Below are 14735 nucleotides of genomic sequence, written 5' to 3' on the forward strand. Positions count from 1 at the left end.
TGGTGTCAAAATAAAAAATTAAAATTATTAATTTTGGTTTTTATTCCTTTCAAACAGTTGTAAGCTCCTCCAAATTTAAGCTGATAGATCGATAGATGTCTAGGAAGGATAATTCTAGGTGTTTGGTAATATGATGTATCCGGAGGTTGGCACTTGATGTATCTGGAGGTTGGCACTGACAGTGGTATATTGTCGGTCTCAGTGACAAAAATTAACTCCAAATCACCTAAGAAACACACAAAGCAGAAAGAAATAGGGGAAAAGCTGTCTATATTTGGACTTGGCTGGTCTCCGAACGTTGGCAGATTGAAACCCTAGTAGAAGAGCTAGTGGTAGCAGGAATAATACCTTCCCTGCCACAGAACTTAATTATAGTCATCAGATTGCAAGACATGTGACATTCCATAGTAATCATTACTAGCTATGACATGGCTCAAGAGCAATCCAATTAAATCTTATATCAGATCTGCCTAAATCCTCATTCCCTCAAATTAAATGCCTTATATAGTCCTCTATCAAACATAGAGTTGCTATGCAATATGGTGCCAAGGTTGTCTGGCCTCAATCAGTCTTATAGCTTGAGAGCTTGTAGATGTACCCATTCTGACTGACAGATTGCTCATGATTCTAATATTTATCAGTATTCTTTTACTCATGTGGAAACAGATAAAGCAAGAACTTAAATGTTATAACATAATCTTTAAGTGTAATATGTTTTATCATTGTATCAAAAACATTTTACCTAATTGAACACAGTTAATAAGTTGACACACACTGTTAATAATTTTGGGTGACTGAATATATTGTACATATAAGCTCTCATTCACATTATTTTATATTTATCTTATTATGTATTTACAGTTCTGAGTTGCATCATGAAGTGTTAATGACAGCAAGACTGACTTGACTGAGGGACAGTCATTCCTGTGCCTGGCACCACGACCAGGAAGTGGTGGTGTCCCCATTATGAGGGAGTCCTGTCTGACATGTCCCAGCAACACTCCAAAGACACTCCATGCCATCGTAATCATCCGGCTGGCTCACTTGCTTCTCCAAAATGTTGTCCCTATGGGATTAAAGAAATACTTGCCTTTCCTGAATATGTTTGATCGCCTGCATTTGGCTCCCAAAGATTCCCATCTGAACCTGGCGAGAGTGAAGCGAGTTGCCACCACAGTGAAGAGCCACGCTCTGTAGAGTCTGGAGATGCAACTGCTGCAACTGATATATGTGACGATACCATAGATGATGTTATCTTAGCACATACAGGAGAATGTAATGAACATCTGTTAGATTCAAAAGAACTGTTAGTGGTAGGTCTGCTTTATAGTGTGTGTATTTGTAAACATTATAAACTAGAAAAAATTGTCAGGCTTATGAATGAATAGGAAAGTTAATATTTGAGGTTGACAGTTACATACTCCTAACAGCAGTGTTGTTTAACTAGATAACCAAGATCTTTTCAAACATCCTGATTGGAGCAACTATAGAAAGTATGTTCATAAACTCACACAGGTCTTTTTTTTTAAGTCACTAATTTCACAACTGGCTACTTCCCCTGATCACTGCCAAATGGCAGCACCCTCACCAACACCAAGTTTCCAGCCAGGAGCCCTGTCACATTGACTGAAAAGAAAAAAAAACAAGCACAGGAGGATCTAAATTGTGTTTAGAAAATGACTATTTGTGTTTATTCAAATCTTGATTTCTGAGCTATTGTAGTCAGGTCTTAACTAGCCTAAGGCAAGAGTTGTTTAGAAGCAACTTAACACTTTATTGTTCTGAGCGAGTGAGTGCCGCGCTACCCCAAGTGGGTCCGGGCATTCCACGGGAGCGCGCGATAATACAGAAAAGTGTAAATTCTTTTCAAGTTTGTCACCTCAATTCTCATCCTAGGTTTTTCAATTTGGTATCAATGTGTTCGCAATAGAATTCTCTACAGGACTAAATGCATATGAACTCCAAAAGCATGGCTTACCACCCACAGCAAACAAAGAAAGTGAGAGCGAGTTACCCGGAAGTGAGCAAGAGCAATAAAATGTGTACACTTTTCACTTTGGTCACTTCAGTTCTCGTCCTAGGTCTTTCATTTTGGTATCAATGTGTTCACAATAGAATTCCTTACAGGAGTATAGGCAAATAATGTCAAAAACTGCGGGGCGCTTCACCCGCCGACAAGATGAAAGTGGGCCAAGGTTACCCGCAGGAGAACACTGCGCCACCCCAAGGCGTGCCTGGCATTAGAGAGCGTGGTAATACTGAAAAGTGAATACTCTTTTCAACTTTGTCATCTCAATTATCGTCCTAGGTTTTTCAATTTGATATCAATGTGTTTGCAATAGAATTCTCTACAGGACTAAATGCATATAAAGCCCAAAAGCCCAGAGTACCATCCGCAACAGAGAAAGTGAGACGTGTTTATCATGGAGCATGCAAGAGCAATAAAGTGTACACTCTTTTCACTTTGGTCACCTCAATTCTCGTTCTAGGTCTTATATTTTGGTATCATTGTCTTCGCAATAGAATTCTCTACAGGAGTATATCCAAATATAAAGTCCCAAAGCCCGGCGTACCACCAACAGCAAACAGAGAAAGTGACGGAGCGTTACCCCCATGAGCGCTAATAAAGAGCAATAAAATGTGTATACAATTTTCATATTTGTTACCTCAGTTCTGATCCTAGGTCTTTCATTTTGGTATCAATGTATTCACAATGAAATTTCCTACAGGAGTATATGCATATAATGTCCAAAACCGTGTTGCGCCCCTCCCACAGTAAAGCTGAAAGCAGGCCAAATTTTTACATTTTTGACATCATACTGCGTCGTTACCGAACATATGTCTACTAAATTTTTTACACCATCCTGCGTCTTTACCGAGCGAAAGTGTTAAAATTATGAAAACTAGAAAAGAAATCTGTTCTATTGTGCAGAGTGGTGTTCCTGATGCCACAGAACAGGAAGTAGACAGGACACCCCCCCCCCCCTCTCCATAGAGCTTTGTCACCAGGGAAGAAGTTTACCTGAAGGAGAGCTGTTGCAGTATTTGTAGTGTTGAAGTTACTGGTAGTATTGGTGGGTATTATTTTGAAGAATATAGACATCAAAGGTGCAATTGAACCTAAAAAGAGCATAAACCAAGGATGTCAGAACAGGCCATCATCGAGAAGAATATCCAGCAGCAAACTGCTGAAGGCTGTGAACACAAGAATACACCTATGACTGATGCAGTTTGATTACACAGAGCCATAATGTGATGAAAAGTTAGCCTCAGTTAAACACACCCCCAGAGCAGCCTTGGGAACCCCCCAAAAAGACATACACTGTCCCATGGCTGCCTTATGTGTGGAACTGAAAGCTTCTGGTGATGACCAGTTCTCAGATTGCAAGGGATTTGCAGTACATGTTTTTTTGTTATCCTGGAGACATTGGGATTTCCAGTATGTTTCCCTCTAGTTCAAATTTTCCATATTATTTTCAGACTTACATCATTAGGGTGATCCTTCAGACTCATTGGCGGCTGACTCTGGCTTGGTTTGTGAGCCTCTGGACTCGGGCTTTGAACCTGTGCATATATTTCCGAGGCTCCATCTATTTTCAGCAATTCAGTCAAGAAAGGTTCCTCATTGGTTCGAAGTTATCTGTCAAACTTTGCGTATAGACTTATGTCGAGTATGCTTCCAACTGTATGGTGTACACTTACCGAGTTTTCAATTGTCATGTTTTTGGCTGTACCAGGTGGTTTGGCATGCTTTTTTTTAATTTTCCTTTCTGTATTTTTGACTTCAGGTGTGATTTTTTCCTTAGTTAATTATTGGACATAAACTGATACTGAATATTTTTGTCTCTCTTTTCCTGTAGCCGTGATGGAGGGTCCTGTTGGCTTTCAAAGTGCATGTCTTGTCTTTGCCATTTAGAGAGTTCTCAGGTTTCTTCATGCTTTTGTTCTGTGGCAGTGGTGTGGCACTACCTGCATGCCACTCAAAGGGCTCAGATAGCCACTTTGTTCATTAATCCTGTGTCTGTTTTTCCTTGTTCCTGGGCTTGGTTGTCTCTGAGGTGACTCTTTGGGTGGTTCAGTTTCATGAGCCTGTTGTTTCTCTGTGAGCTCATGTTGTCCACAGGTTTGTGGGCTGCCTTTTCCTTTATGTCCATAGCAGATATTCTGGCTTATATGGATTACAGTGTGTAGATTGTTTATGTTCTTTTATCTTAGAGCAAGTGGTCTCCTCCACTTTATGGTGAGAGCATTTACCAAGCTACTTGCAACAGTGGGGTAAATATTGACTGGAGCCGGGTGTGCAACTAGTACAGTACAGTACTTTAATTGGACTCAGGCACTGTCTTGGGGAGCAAGTGAGAGATTGGCTAAGAAAAGTGTGTTTTATTCAACTATGTTCCGTAGTTTTATAGTGCTGTGTATTTTATTTACATTATAAACATTTAATTTTTTTAGCTGATATAAGCACTGTATTAGCTTTTAATTCCTTTGGTTTTGAGAAAAATTGTAGTTTTTGTATTAAATATTCATAATACTACTTGTATAGTAAGATATATGTGGTATAGAGGATGGGATTACTTTACCTGATCAGCTGGAATAAAATATTACGGTACTTTATATTTTTTTCACAGCAACATATGGTGAAAGTTAAGCAGTGGTGGGATGATGAAGGATGGTTTGGTAAACAAGACTCCAAACTCCGCAAGCAGCTGCGAGTAGCGTGCTCAGAGCTGCTAGAATCTCTCGGCTTTAAGTGCCAGTGCCCTGTCCTTTTGATGACTCTTGAATTGATGTTCTCCACAAAGGCTGGATTTGGCAAGGTGAGCTCAGTGATCTACATGCCTTTGGATTGAATCACCTCCAGGAACACAATAGCTGGCTTGACCTAATATTATTCACCTAAAAATTTAAATGGTTCATAAGTATTTTTAAGTACAGTATGTCAAGCCTGGTCTCAGGCCGGGCTCCGGGAGTAGAAGAACTCCCAAAACCTTGTCCATTTATGCCTTTACTTAGTTTGTGTCTGTGCAATCCAGTATACTATAGAATAAATGTTTGGTAAAGTAATATCCTCCATGATATTATCTTAGGGGCTGCTGACCACTCATTGATTTGAACCTTGATTACTTGAATCTTCAGGTAATGTGATTAAAGTTGTGACCGAGTTTGACCGTCTCTTGATTCGGACAAAATCAGAATTATACAGCTTACCTATTGGGGAACTGAATGTTGTGTGGCAAATGTGTTTGTCCTCCTGTATGATACAACAAGGAAGAAAGAACAATATTCCTTTAAATTTTTCTTTAATACAAATTCCCCCCCCCCCCTTGCCCAAAAAAAAAAAAAAAAATGTGTACAAAATGTATAGGGGCAGAAGCAATCAATCTGAAGGTTTATAGTGCTGCTTGTGAATTTTTGTATTCATTTTTTTACTATATAAACAATAAGATACATTCATTCATTATTTTTTACAAACCACTTCCACTCAGCCTTGTCCTTTGCAATTGTTCACACTCAATCGTTGCTTCCACGTACACTATGTTTGCCCACGTTATTCTTAGTTGGCTTCATTCTCATCTCAAAATCGAGGATCCCAGATTCGATTCCCAGGCAGGACAGAAATGGTTAGGCATGTTTCTTTTAACCTAATGCCTCTGTTCACCTAGCAGTAAATAGTTCCCCAGGAGTTAGGCAACTGTTGTGGGATTCCAACCTAGAGAAGGCCAGTAGTTTGACCTTGGGAAGACCACAAAACAAGTCTAAAGTATATATACATAGGCTTCCTGTCCCTAATTGAATAAATTAATTATTATTATTTAACAATCAACCATTATACATTCATTGAATATTACTAAACTGTTTTAATGTGTTCAGTCTTTTGATTTATTGAGTTTTGCACTTCATATCTGTTCATGACCGTTTAATTCCTTGCTCTATATATTCTCCTAACACCGCACATGCTTTTCAGATTAAGAGTCTTTACTGCTCTAGCTAACTCCAAATGTTCCCACTTTTGTACACTTTCACAAACGAGAATTCTTACTGTACGAGAACTGTAAATCAAGCTCGTAATTAACTACACATGAATAATAATGCACTATTATACATGCAGTCAGTAGTCAGTCAAAATAAATGCATAGATACTTTACTGGAACTGTCTCTGCTCACACTCAGACCACTGTACTGACCATTATAAAATTGCAAATAATCACTGGAAAATAATTGTTAGGACCTCACTGCTCACACAAAATGTCTACCAGCATAGCAGGCTCTTACACTGTACTACTATTCTTACACTGTCACTGGGTAATCACAGTAGCAGGTTGCTTTTGCATATGTTGACTCACTGCACTGCTTGACTCAGCACATACCAGTCCTTGGTTGGGACTGTCTTTAGGAAACATGCAACCCCCTTCAATTCATTTGAGGAGGAGCCAAACAATGACCTTCCATTCAGTTTATGCTCAGCAGGACGGATGCTTTACACACTAAGTCCTTGACCTTGCTTCCACGATGCGCTCAACTTTGCAACTTTCTTGAGAGATCGTTGAGTAACATTCTGAGGTTAGATAGGCTGCTCCTTGCAATGTCCTGTAGCCTGCAGTGCTCAACAAGGCCTTGACTTGACCTGACCTGCAACTGATGAATTATGCGAAATTCGGGAACATCGGCCGTGGGCACCCATTCACCACAAGATCCTGAGGCATAATCAGGACTCATAGGTTAAAGAGTGGCTCTCAATGATGATGTGACTTTGGATTACTTGTTGATTGGTTACTTCAATTAACATGTAGTTGATCATCATCCCTTTTCTCATCCTGGTCTCCAACGTTCTCACTTCATTATCAGGCACCAAAAAATGTCCTTTCAAGCAGAAATGCTGAAAGTGCCAGCATTGGTGTTTCCTTTCATAATACATATGTGCTCATGTTTACACACACATAATCATTTATACTAAATATCTTAACATTTTATTATGTTTTTTCAGAGTGTGAGGACTGTCCCATATCCCTGCAGTGCTACCTTGAAAAACTTTCTTTTGAAGCTTCAACCTTTCGGAATTGAGAAGCTAGACACTGCTAATTTACAGTTTGACTGCCCATCTGTTGTTGTTACTATTTGTAAAAATTCTCCCTTGATTAAATGGATTTATCTGAGAATAGAATTTGCTAAGGGGGAAATTTTGAGAGAAATAGGTCACACTGTTCCTAGCATTGAGACAGTTATTGTTGTTGTCAGAGAATATGAAATATATGAGGAAATATCTACTGTTGAAATTGTCATTGTAGGTGGGGAGGGTCTTGAGGATAATTTATACTTTTTTGATGGTCTAGACAAAAATTCTGTGAATCATAAAATCCAGAATGATGAGGATATGAGAATCTCTTTCCCGAAACTAAAATATGTTGATGTTGGAAGCCACCGAGATGTGCGGGAGTTCTTGCATCACCTTCTATATGCATACCCAGATATAAGATGTATCACATGTAATTCAGAAAATTGGGTCTTGAGCAAATATTCTTTTGATTTTCCACCTGTAACTCCATCAACTTTAGGTAGGGGTCCCAAGTCTTTACGAAAAAAAACACCCAATTATAACCTAAGAGAGATGAGCTTTTCATCATTTTGCCTGGCATTAAAATTACGTGATATTTTTACTAAATATAGAAAGTTGGAGCATGTTGGTTTGCATTTACTGAAAGGTTCTTGGAAGATTAAATCAACCAGTGAAACTGCTAAAGAGCTTCTTTGTACAATTAATTGCAAGTACTTAACTATCTGTGTTGATGTATACATGAGTAATGATGACTTACTAAGTTTATACATACCATCATTGCAAGCAACTGGATCATCTCTGAGAATATTACAGTTTCACCTTACTAATGAGGTGAATGTTAAGGTTTTATGTCAGCTGATCAACATGTGCCAGTTTATAGAGGAGCTGTCACTTGCAACATCTTGCGAAAGATGTGAAGTTGAAGGCGAGGACACAGATGAAATTCATATTAAGGTGTTCACCAACTTTTGGCAACCCACTTCTAAATCAATATGATGAGCTCCTCAGGTCAATATTCAGGAAGGCGCTCAACCTAGATTTAGATGACAGTCAGTGGGACCAAGCAACACTACCAGTGAGATTTGGAGGGATAGGCATACGAAAGGCAACTGAGGTAGCACTTCCAGCATTCTTATCCTCATGTACAGCAGCCAACGAATTGGTAGGGCAGATCCTACCAGAGCGTATGAGAGAGACAGCGGGAACTCATGATCAAACGTTCATCGAAGCAGATAGACAATGGGACACCATTGCACACCCTCAACCCCGACCACAAGTCCCAAAAGACCACAAGCAGGCCCACTGGGATAGCCCCATAATGGAAAAGACTGTCACAGCAATGATTGACAACGCTGATGCTGAAAACAAAGCCCGCCTCCTAGCGGTAACAGCACCCCACGCCGGGGATTTCTTATTTGCTGTGCCCAATGCAGCCCTGGGAACTCGCCTCAGTCATGACGCTCTCCGCATTGGAGTTGCCCTTCGCCTTGCCGCCCCCATCCTCACCGAACATAGGTGCGGAACTGCGATGGCAGACCAATATGGTCGTCATGGTCTGGTATGTCGTAAATCACAGAGTAAAATTGCAAGACATGAAGAAGTCAACGACATCATCAAGAGGAGCCTCGCCACAGCCCACTGCCCGGCACAAAGAGAACCACACTTATCCAGACCTAACGACCCTCAGAAGCGCCCTGATGGGGTCACCTTGCTACCTTGGAAGGATGGTAAGCAAGTGGTATGGGACTACACGTGCGCTGCCACACTGGCCAGTACCTACCTCCACTACAGCACACGTGAAAGCGGTGGTGCTGCTTCTTTCAGGGAATCGAAGAAAATTATTAAATATAGAGGTCTAGCACACTGCTACAGCTTTGTTCCGATCGGCTCGGAGACCCTCGGTTCGTGGGGAAAATGTGCATTGAAGTTCCTGAAGGAATTGGGGGACAAATTGATCAGCGCTACAAAAGACCAGAGAGCAAAAAGTTTCTTGTTCCAGCGCCTCAGTGTTGCGATTCAGAGGGGAAATGCCTGTTGCGTCTTGGGCACTAGTCCAACTTCAGAGGAATTCGAAGAAGTGTTTGACTTGCAACAATGATCGAACCCGTCTGTGACATTCATCAATGTTTCCCATTGTTGTGTTCTTCAAGAGATCCATAACCTTTAAGCACCTTTTTGCATTATTATTTTTGTATCAACCCATGTATATCTTGTAACCATCAAATGCATAATAAAGCACAAAAATATTCAAGGAAGGGGGTGGTAGGAGAAAAGCACACAGAAACTGTATTGGAGGGGATCTAAACATTCCCTCTAATGAGTTATGCGTGGTTTCCTCCGAGGCTATGGGTCCCAAGCTCCAAAAAACCCAGTATATAGGCAAGACAACAACATCTCTTTCTAGGCGTTTAACGATGCATAAGCAACAGGGCTCCATTAAGGAACATATAATCTCTTCCCATAACCAAACCATCGCCAGAGAAATCCTAGTAAACAACACAGAAATCATCGATAGATACAGCGATAGCAGGCGGCTTGACGTTTGCGAGGCACTACACATCAAGAAGTCAACACCAGCAATCAACAGCCAATTATTGCACAACTATATTCTACCCACCTCAAGACTCCACTCCAATATAGAAGCATCAAGAAATATGGACCAATAGGCTTTCTACAAACACTTCTATTCAATACCCATTGTTTCTGTTCTGTCTTGTGTTGATACTTTTAATACCCTATTAATATCCCATCTTGTTCTAATGCCACATCACCCTTCCCACCTCACTCAAATGTAGATATAAACTCAGAGATACGTAAGTTCTAATCAGTTGTGTATTTGTGAAGTCTTTGAAAATGTAATAAGTTTTACGAAACGCGCCCGTTTATATATATATATATAAATATATATATATGTATATATATATAAATATATATATATATATATATATATATATATATATATATATATATATATATATATATATATATATATATATATATATATATATATGTCGTACCTAGTAGCCAGAACGCACTTCTCGGCCTACTATTCAAGGCCCGATTTGCCTAATAAGCCAAGTTTTCCTGAATTAATATATTTTCTCTAATTTTTTTTTTATGAAATGATAAAGCTACCCATTTCATTATGTGTGAGGTCAATTTTTTTTATTGGAGTTAAAATTAACGTAGATATATGACCGCACCTAACCAACCCTACCTAACCTAACCTAACCTATCGTTATAGGTTAGGTTAGGTTAGGTAGCAGAAAAAGTTAGGTTCGGTTAGGTTAGGTAGGTTAGGTTGCCGAAAAATAATTACTTCATGAAAACTTGGCTTATTAGGCAAATCAGGCCTTGCATAGTAGGCTGAGAAGTGCGTTCTGGCTACTAGGTACGACATATATATATATATATATATAAATATATATATATATAAATATATGTATATATATAAATATATATATATATATATATATATATATATATATATATATATAAATATATATATATATAAATATATATATATATAAATATATATATATATATATAAATATATATATATATATATATATATAAATATATATATATATATATATATATATAAATATATATATATATATATGTCGTACCTAATAGCCAGAACGCACTTCTCAGCCTACTATTCAAGGCCCGATTTGCCTAATAAGCCAAGTTTTCATGAATTAATGTGTTTTCGTCTACCTAACCTACCTAACCTAACCTAACCTAGCTTTTTTTGGCTACCTAACCTAACCTTACCTATAAATATAGGTTAGGTTAGGTTAGGTAGGGCTGGTTAGGTTCGGTCATATATCTACGTTAATTTTAACTCCAATAAAAAAAAATTGACCTCACACATAGAGAAAAGGGTTGCTTTATCATTTCATAAGAAAAAAATTATAGTAAATATATTAATTCATGAAAACTTGGCTTATTAGGCAAATCGGGCCTTGAATAGTAGGCTGAGAAGTGAGTTCTGGCTACTAGGTACGACATATATATATATATATATATATATATATATATATATAAATATATATATATATATATATATATAAATATATATATATATAAATATATATATATATATATATATATATATATATATATATATATATATATATATATATGTCGTACCTAGTAGCCAGAACTCACTTCTCAGCCTACTATTCAAGGCCCGATTTGCCTAGTAAGCCAAGTTTTCCTGAATTAATATATTTACTATAATTTTTTTCTTATGAAATGATAAAGCTACCCATTTCATTATGTATGAGGTAAATTTTTTTTTATTGGAGTTAAAATTAACGTAGATATATGACCGAACCTAACCAACCCTACCTAACCTACCCTAACCTATATTTATAGGTAAGGTTAGGTTAGGTAGCCAAAAAAAGCTAGGTTAGGTTAGGTTAGGTAGGTTAGGTAGACGAAAAAACATTAATTCATGAAAACTTGGCTTATTAGGCAAATCGGGCCTTGAATAGTAGGCTGAGAAGTGCGTTCTGGCTATTAGGTACGACATATATATATATATATATATATATATATATATATATATGTCGTACCTAGTAGCCAGAACTCACTTCTGAGCCTACTAGGCAAGGCCCGATTTGCCTAATAAGCCAAGTTTTCATGAATTAATTGCTTTTCGACTACCTAACCTACCTAACCTAACCTAACCTAACTTTTTCGGCTACCTAACCAAACCTAACCTATAAAGATAGGTTAGGCTAGGTTAGGTAGGGTTGGTTAGGTTCGGTCATATATCTACGTTAATTTTAACTCCAATAAAAAAAAATTGACCTCTTACATAATGATATGGGTTGCTTTATCATTTCATAAGAAAAAAATTTGAGAAAATATATTAATTCATGAAAACTTGGCTTATTAGGCAAATCGGGCCTTGCATTGTAGGCTGAAAAGTGAGTTCTGGCTACTAGGTACGACATATATATATATATATATATATATATATATATATATATATATGTCGTACCTAGTAGCCAGAACTCACTTCTCAGCCTACTATTCAAGGCCCGATTTGCCTAATAAGCCAAGTTTTCCTGAATTATTATATTTACTATAATTTTTTTCTTATGAAATGATAAAGCAACCCTTTTCTCTATGTATGAGGTCAATTTTTTTTTATTGGAGTTAAAATTAACGTATATATATGACTGAACCTAACCAACCCTACCTAACCTAACCTAACCTATATATATAGGTAAGGTTAGGTTAGGTAGCCAAAAAAAGCTAGGTTAGGTTAGGTTAGGTAGGTTAGGTAGACGAAAAAACATTAATTCATGAAAACTTGGCTTATTAGGCAAATCGGGCCTTGAATAGTAGGCTGAGAAGTGAGTTCTGGCTACTAGGTACGACATATATATATATATATATATATATATATATATATAAATATATATGTCGTACCTAGTAGCCAGAATGCACTTGTCAGCCTACTATGCAAGGCCCGATTTGCCTAATAAGTCAAGTTTTCCTGAATTAATATATTTTCTCTAATTTTTTTCTTATGAAATGATAAAGCTACCCATTTGATTATGTATGAGGTCAATTTTTTTTTATTGAAGTTAAAATTAACGTAGATATATGACCGAACCTAACCAACCATACCTAACCTAACCTAACCTATCTTTATAGGTTAGGTTAGGTTAGGTAGCCGAAAAAGTTAGGTTAGGTTAGGTTAGGTTGATTAGGTAGCCGAAAAACAATTAATTCATGAAAACTTGGCTTATTAGGCAAATCGGGCCTTGCATAGTAGGCAGAGAAGTGCGTTCTGGCTACTAGGTACGACATATATATATATATATATATATATATATATATATATATATATATATATATATATATATATATATATATATATATATATTTATATATATATATATATATATATATTATATAAATATATATATAAATATATATATATATATATATATATATATTTATATATATATATATATATAAATATATATATAAATATATATATTTATATATATATATATATATATATATATATATATATATATATATATATATATATATATATATAAATATATATATATATACATAAATATATATATATATATATATATATATATAAATATATATATATATATGTCGTACCTAATAGCCAGAACGCACTTCTCAGCCTACTATTCAAGGCCCGATTTGCCTAATAAGCCAAGTTTTCATGAATTAATGTTTTTTCGTCTACCTAACCTACCTAACCTAACCTAACCTAGCTTTTTTTGGCTACCTAACCTAACCTTACCTATAAATATAGGTTAGGTTAGGTTAGGTAGGGTTGGTTAGGTTCGGTCATATATCTACGTTAATTTTAACTCCAATAAAAAAAATTGACCTCATACATAATGAAATGGGTAGCTTTATCATTTCATAAGAAAAAAATTAGAAAAAATATATTAATTCAGGAAAACTTGGCTTATAAGGCAAATCGGGCCTTGAATAGTAGGCCAAAAAGTGAGTTCTGGCTACTAGGTACGACATATATATATATATATATATATATATATATAAATATATATATATATAAATATATATATATATATATATATATATATATATATATATATATAAATATATATATATATATAAATATATATATATATATATAAATATATATATATATATATATATGTCGTACCTAGTAGCCAGAACTCACTTCTCAGCCTACTATTCAAGGCCCGATTTGCCTAATAAGCCAAGTTTTCCTGAATTAATATATTTACTATAATTTTTTTCTTATGAAATGATAAAGCAACCCTTTTCTCTATGTATGAGGTCAATTTTTTTTATTGGAGTTAAAATTAACGTAGATATATGACCGAACCTAACCAACCCTACCTAACCTAACCTAACCTATATTTATAGGTAAGGTTAGGTTAGGTAGCCAAAAAAAGCTAGGTCAGGTTAGGTTAGGTAGGTTAGGTAGACGAAAAAACATTAATTCATGAAAACTTGGCTTATTAGGCAAATCAGGCCTTGAATAGTAGGCTGAGAAGTGCGTTCTGGCTGTTAGGTACGACATATATATATATATATATATATATATATATATATATATATATATATATATATATATATATATATATATATATATATATATATATATATATATATATATATATATATATATATGTCGTACCTAGTAGCCAGAATTCACTTCTCAGCCTACTATTCAAGGCCCGATTTGCCTAATAAGACAAGTTTTCCTGAATTAATATATTTACTATAATTTTTTTCTTATGAAATGATAAAGCAACCCTTTTCTCTATGTATGAGGTCAATTTTTTTTTATTGGAGTTAAAATTAACGTAGATATATGACCGAACCTAACCAACCCTACCTAACCTAACCTAACCTATATTTATAGGTAAGGTTAGGTTAGGTAGCCAAAAAAAGTTAGGTTAGGTTAGGTTAGGTAGGTTAGGTAGATGAAAAAACATTAATTCATGAAAACTTGGCTTATTAGGCAAATCGGGCCTTGAATAGTAGGCTGAGAAGTGTGTTCTGGCTATTAGGTACGACATATATAAATATATATATATATATATATATATATATATATATATATATATATATATATATATATATATATATATATATATATATATAAATA

The 14735-nt window shown here is 35.9% G+C and overlaps 1 pseudogene; it reads left to right on the top strand.

Annotated features, from left to right (window-relative positions):
- Nucleotides 1-951: 951 nt before the first annotated feature.
- Nucleotides 952-8053, top strand: LOC123751040 (uncharacterized; annotated as a pseudogene).
- Nucleotides 8054-14735: the final 6682 nt, after the last annotated feature.

Source organism: Procambarus clarkii, chromosome 11, assembly GCF_040958095.1.
Source record: "Procambarus clarkii isolate CNS0578487 chromosome 11, FALCON_Pclarkii_2.0, whole genome shotgun sequence".
Lineage (NCBI taxonomy): Eukaryota > Metazoa > Arthropoda > Malacostraca > Decapoda > Cambaridae > Procambarus > Procambarus clarkii.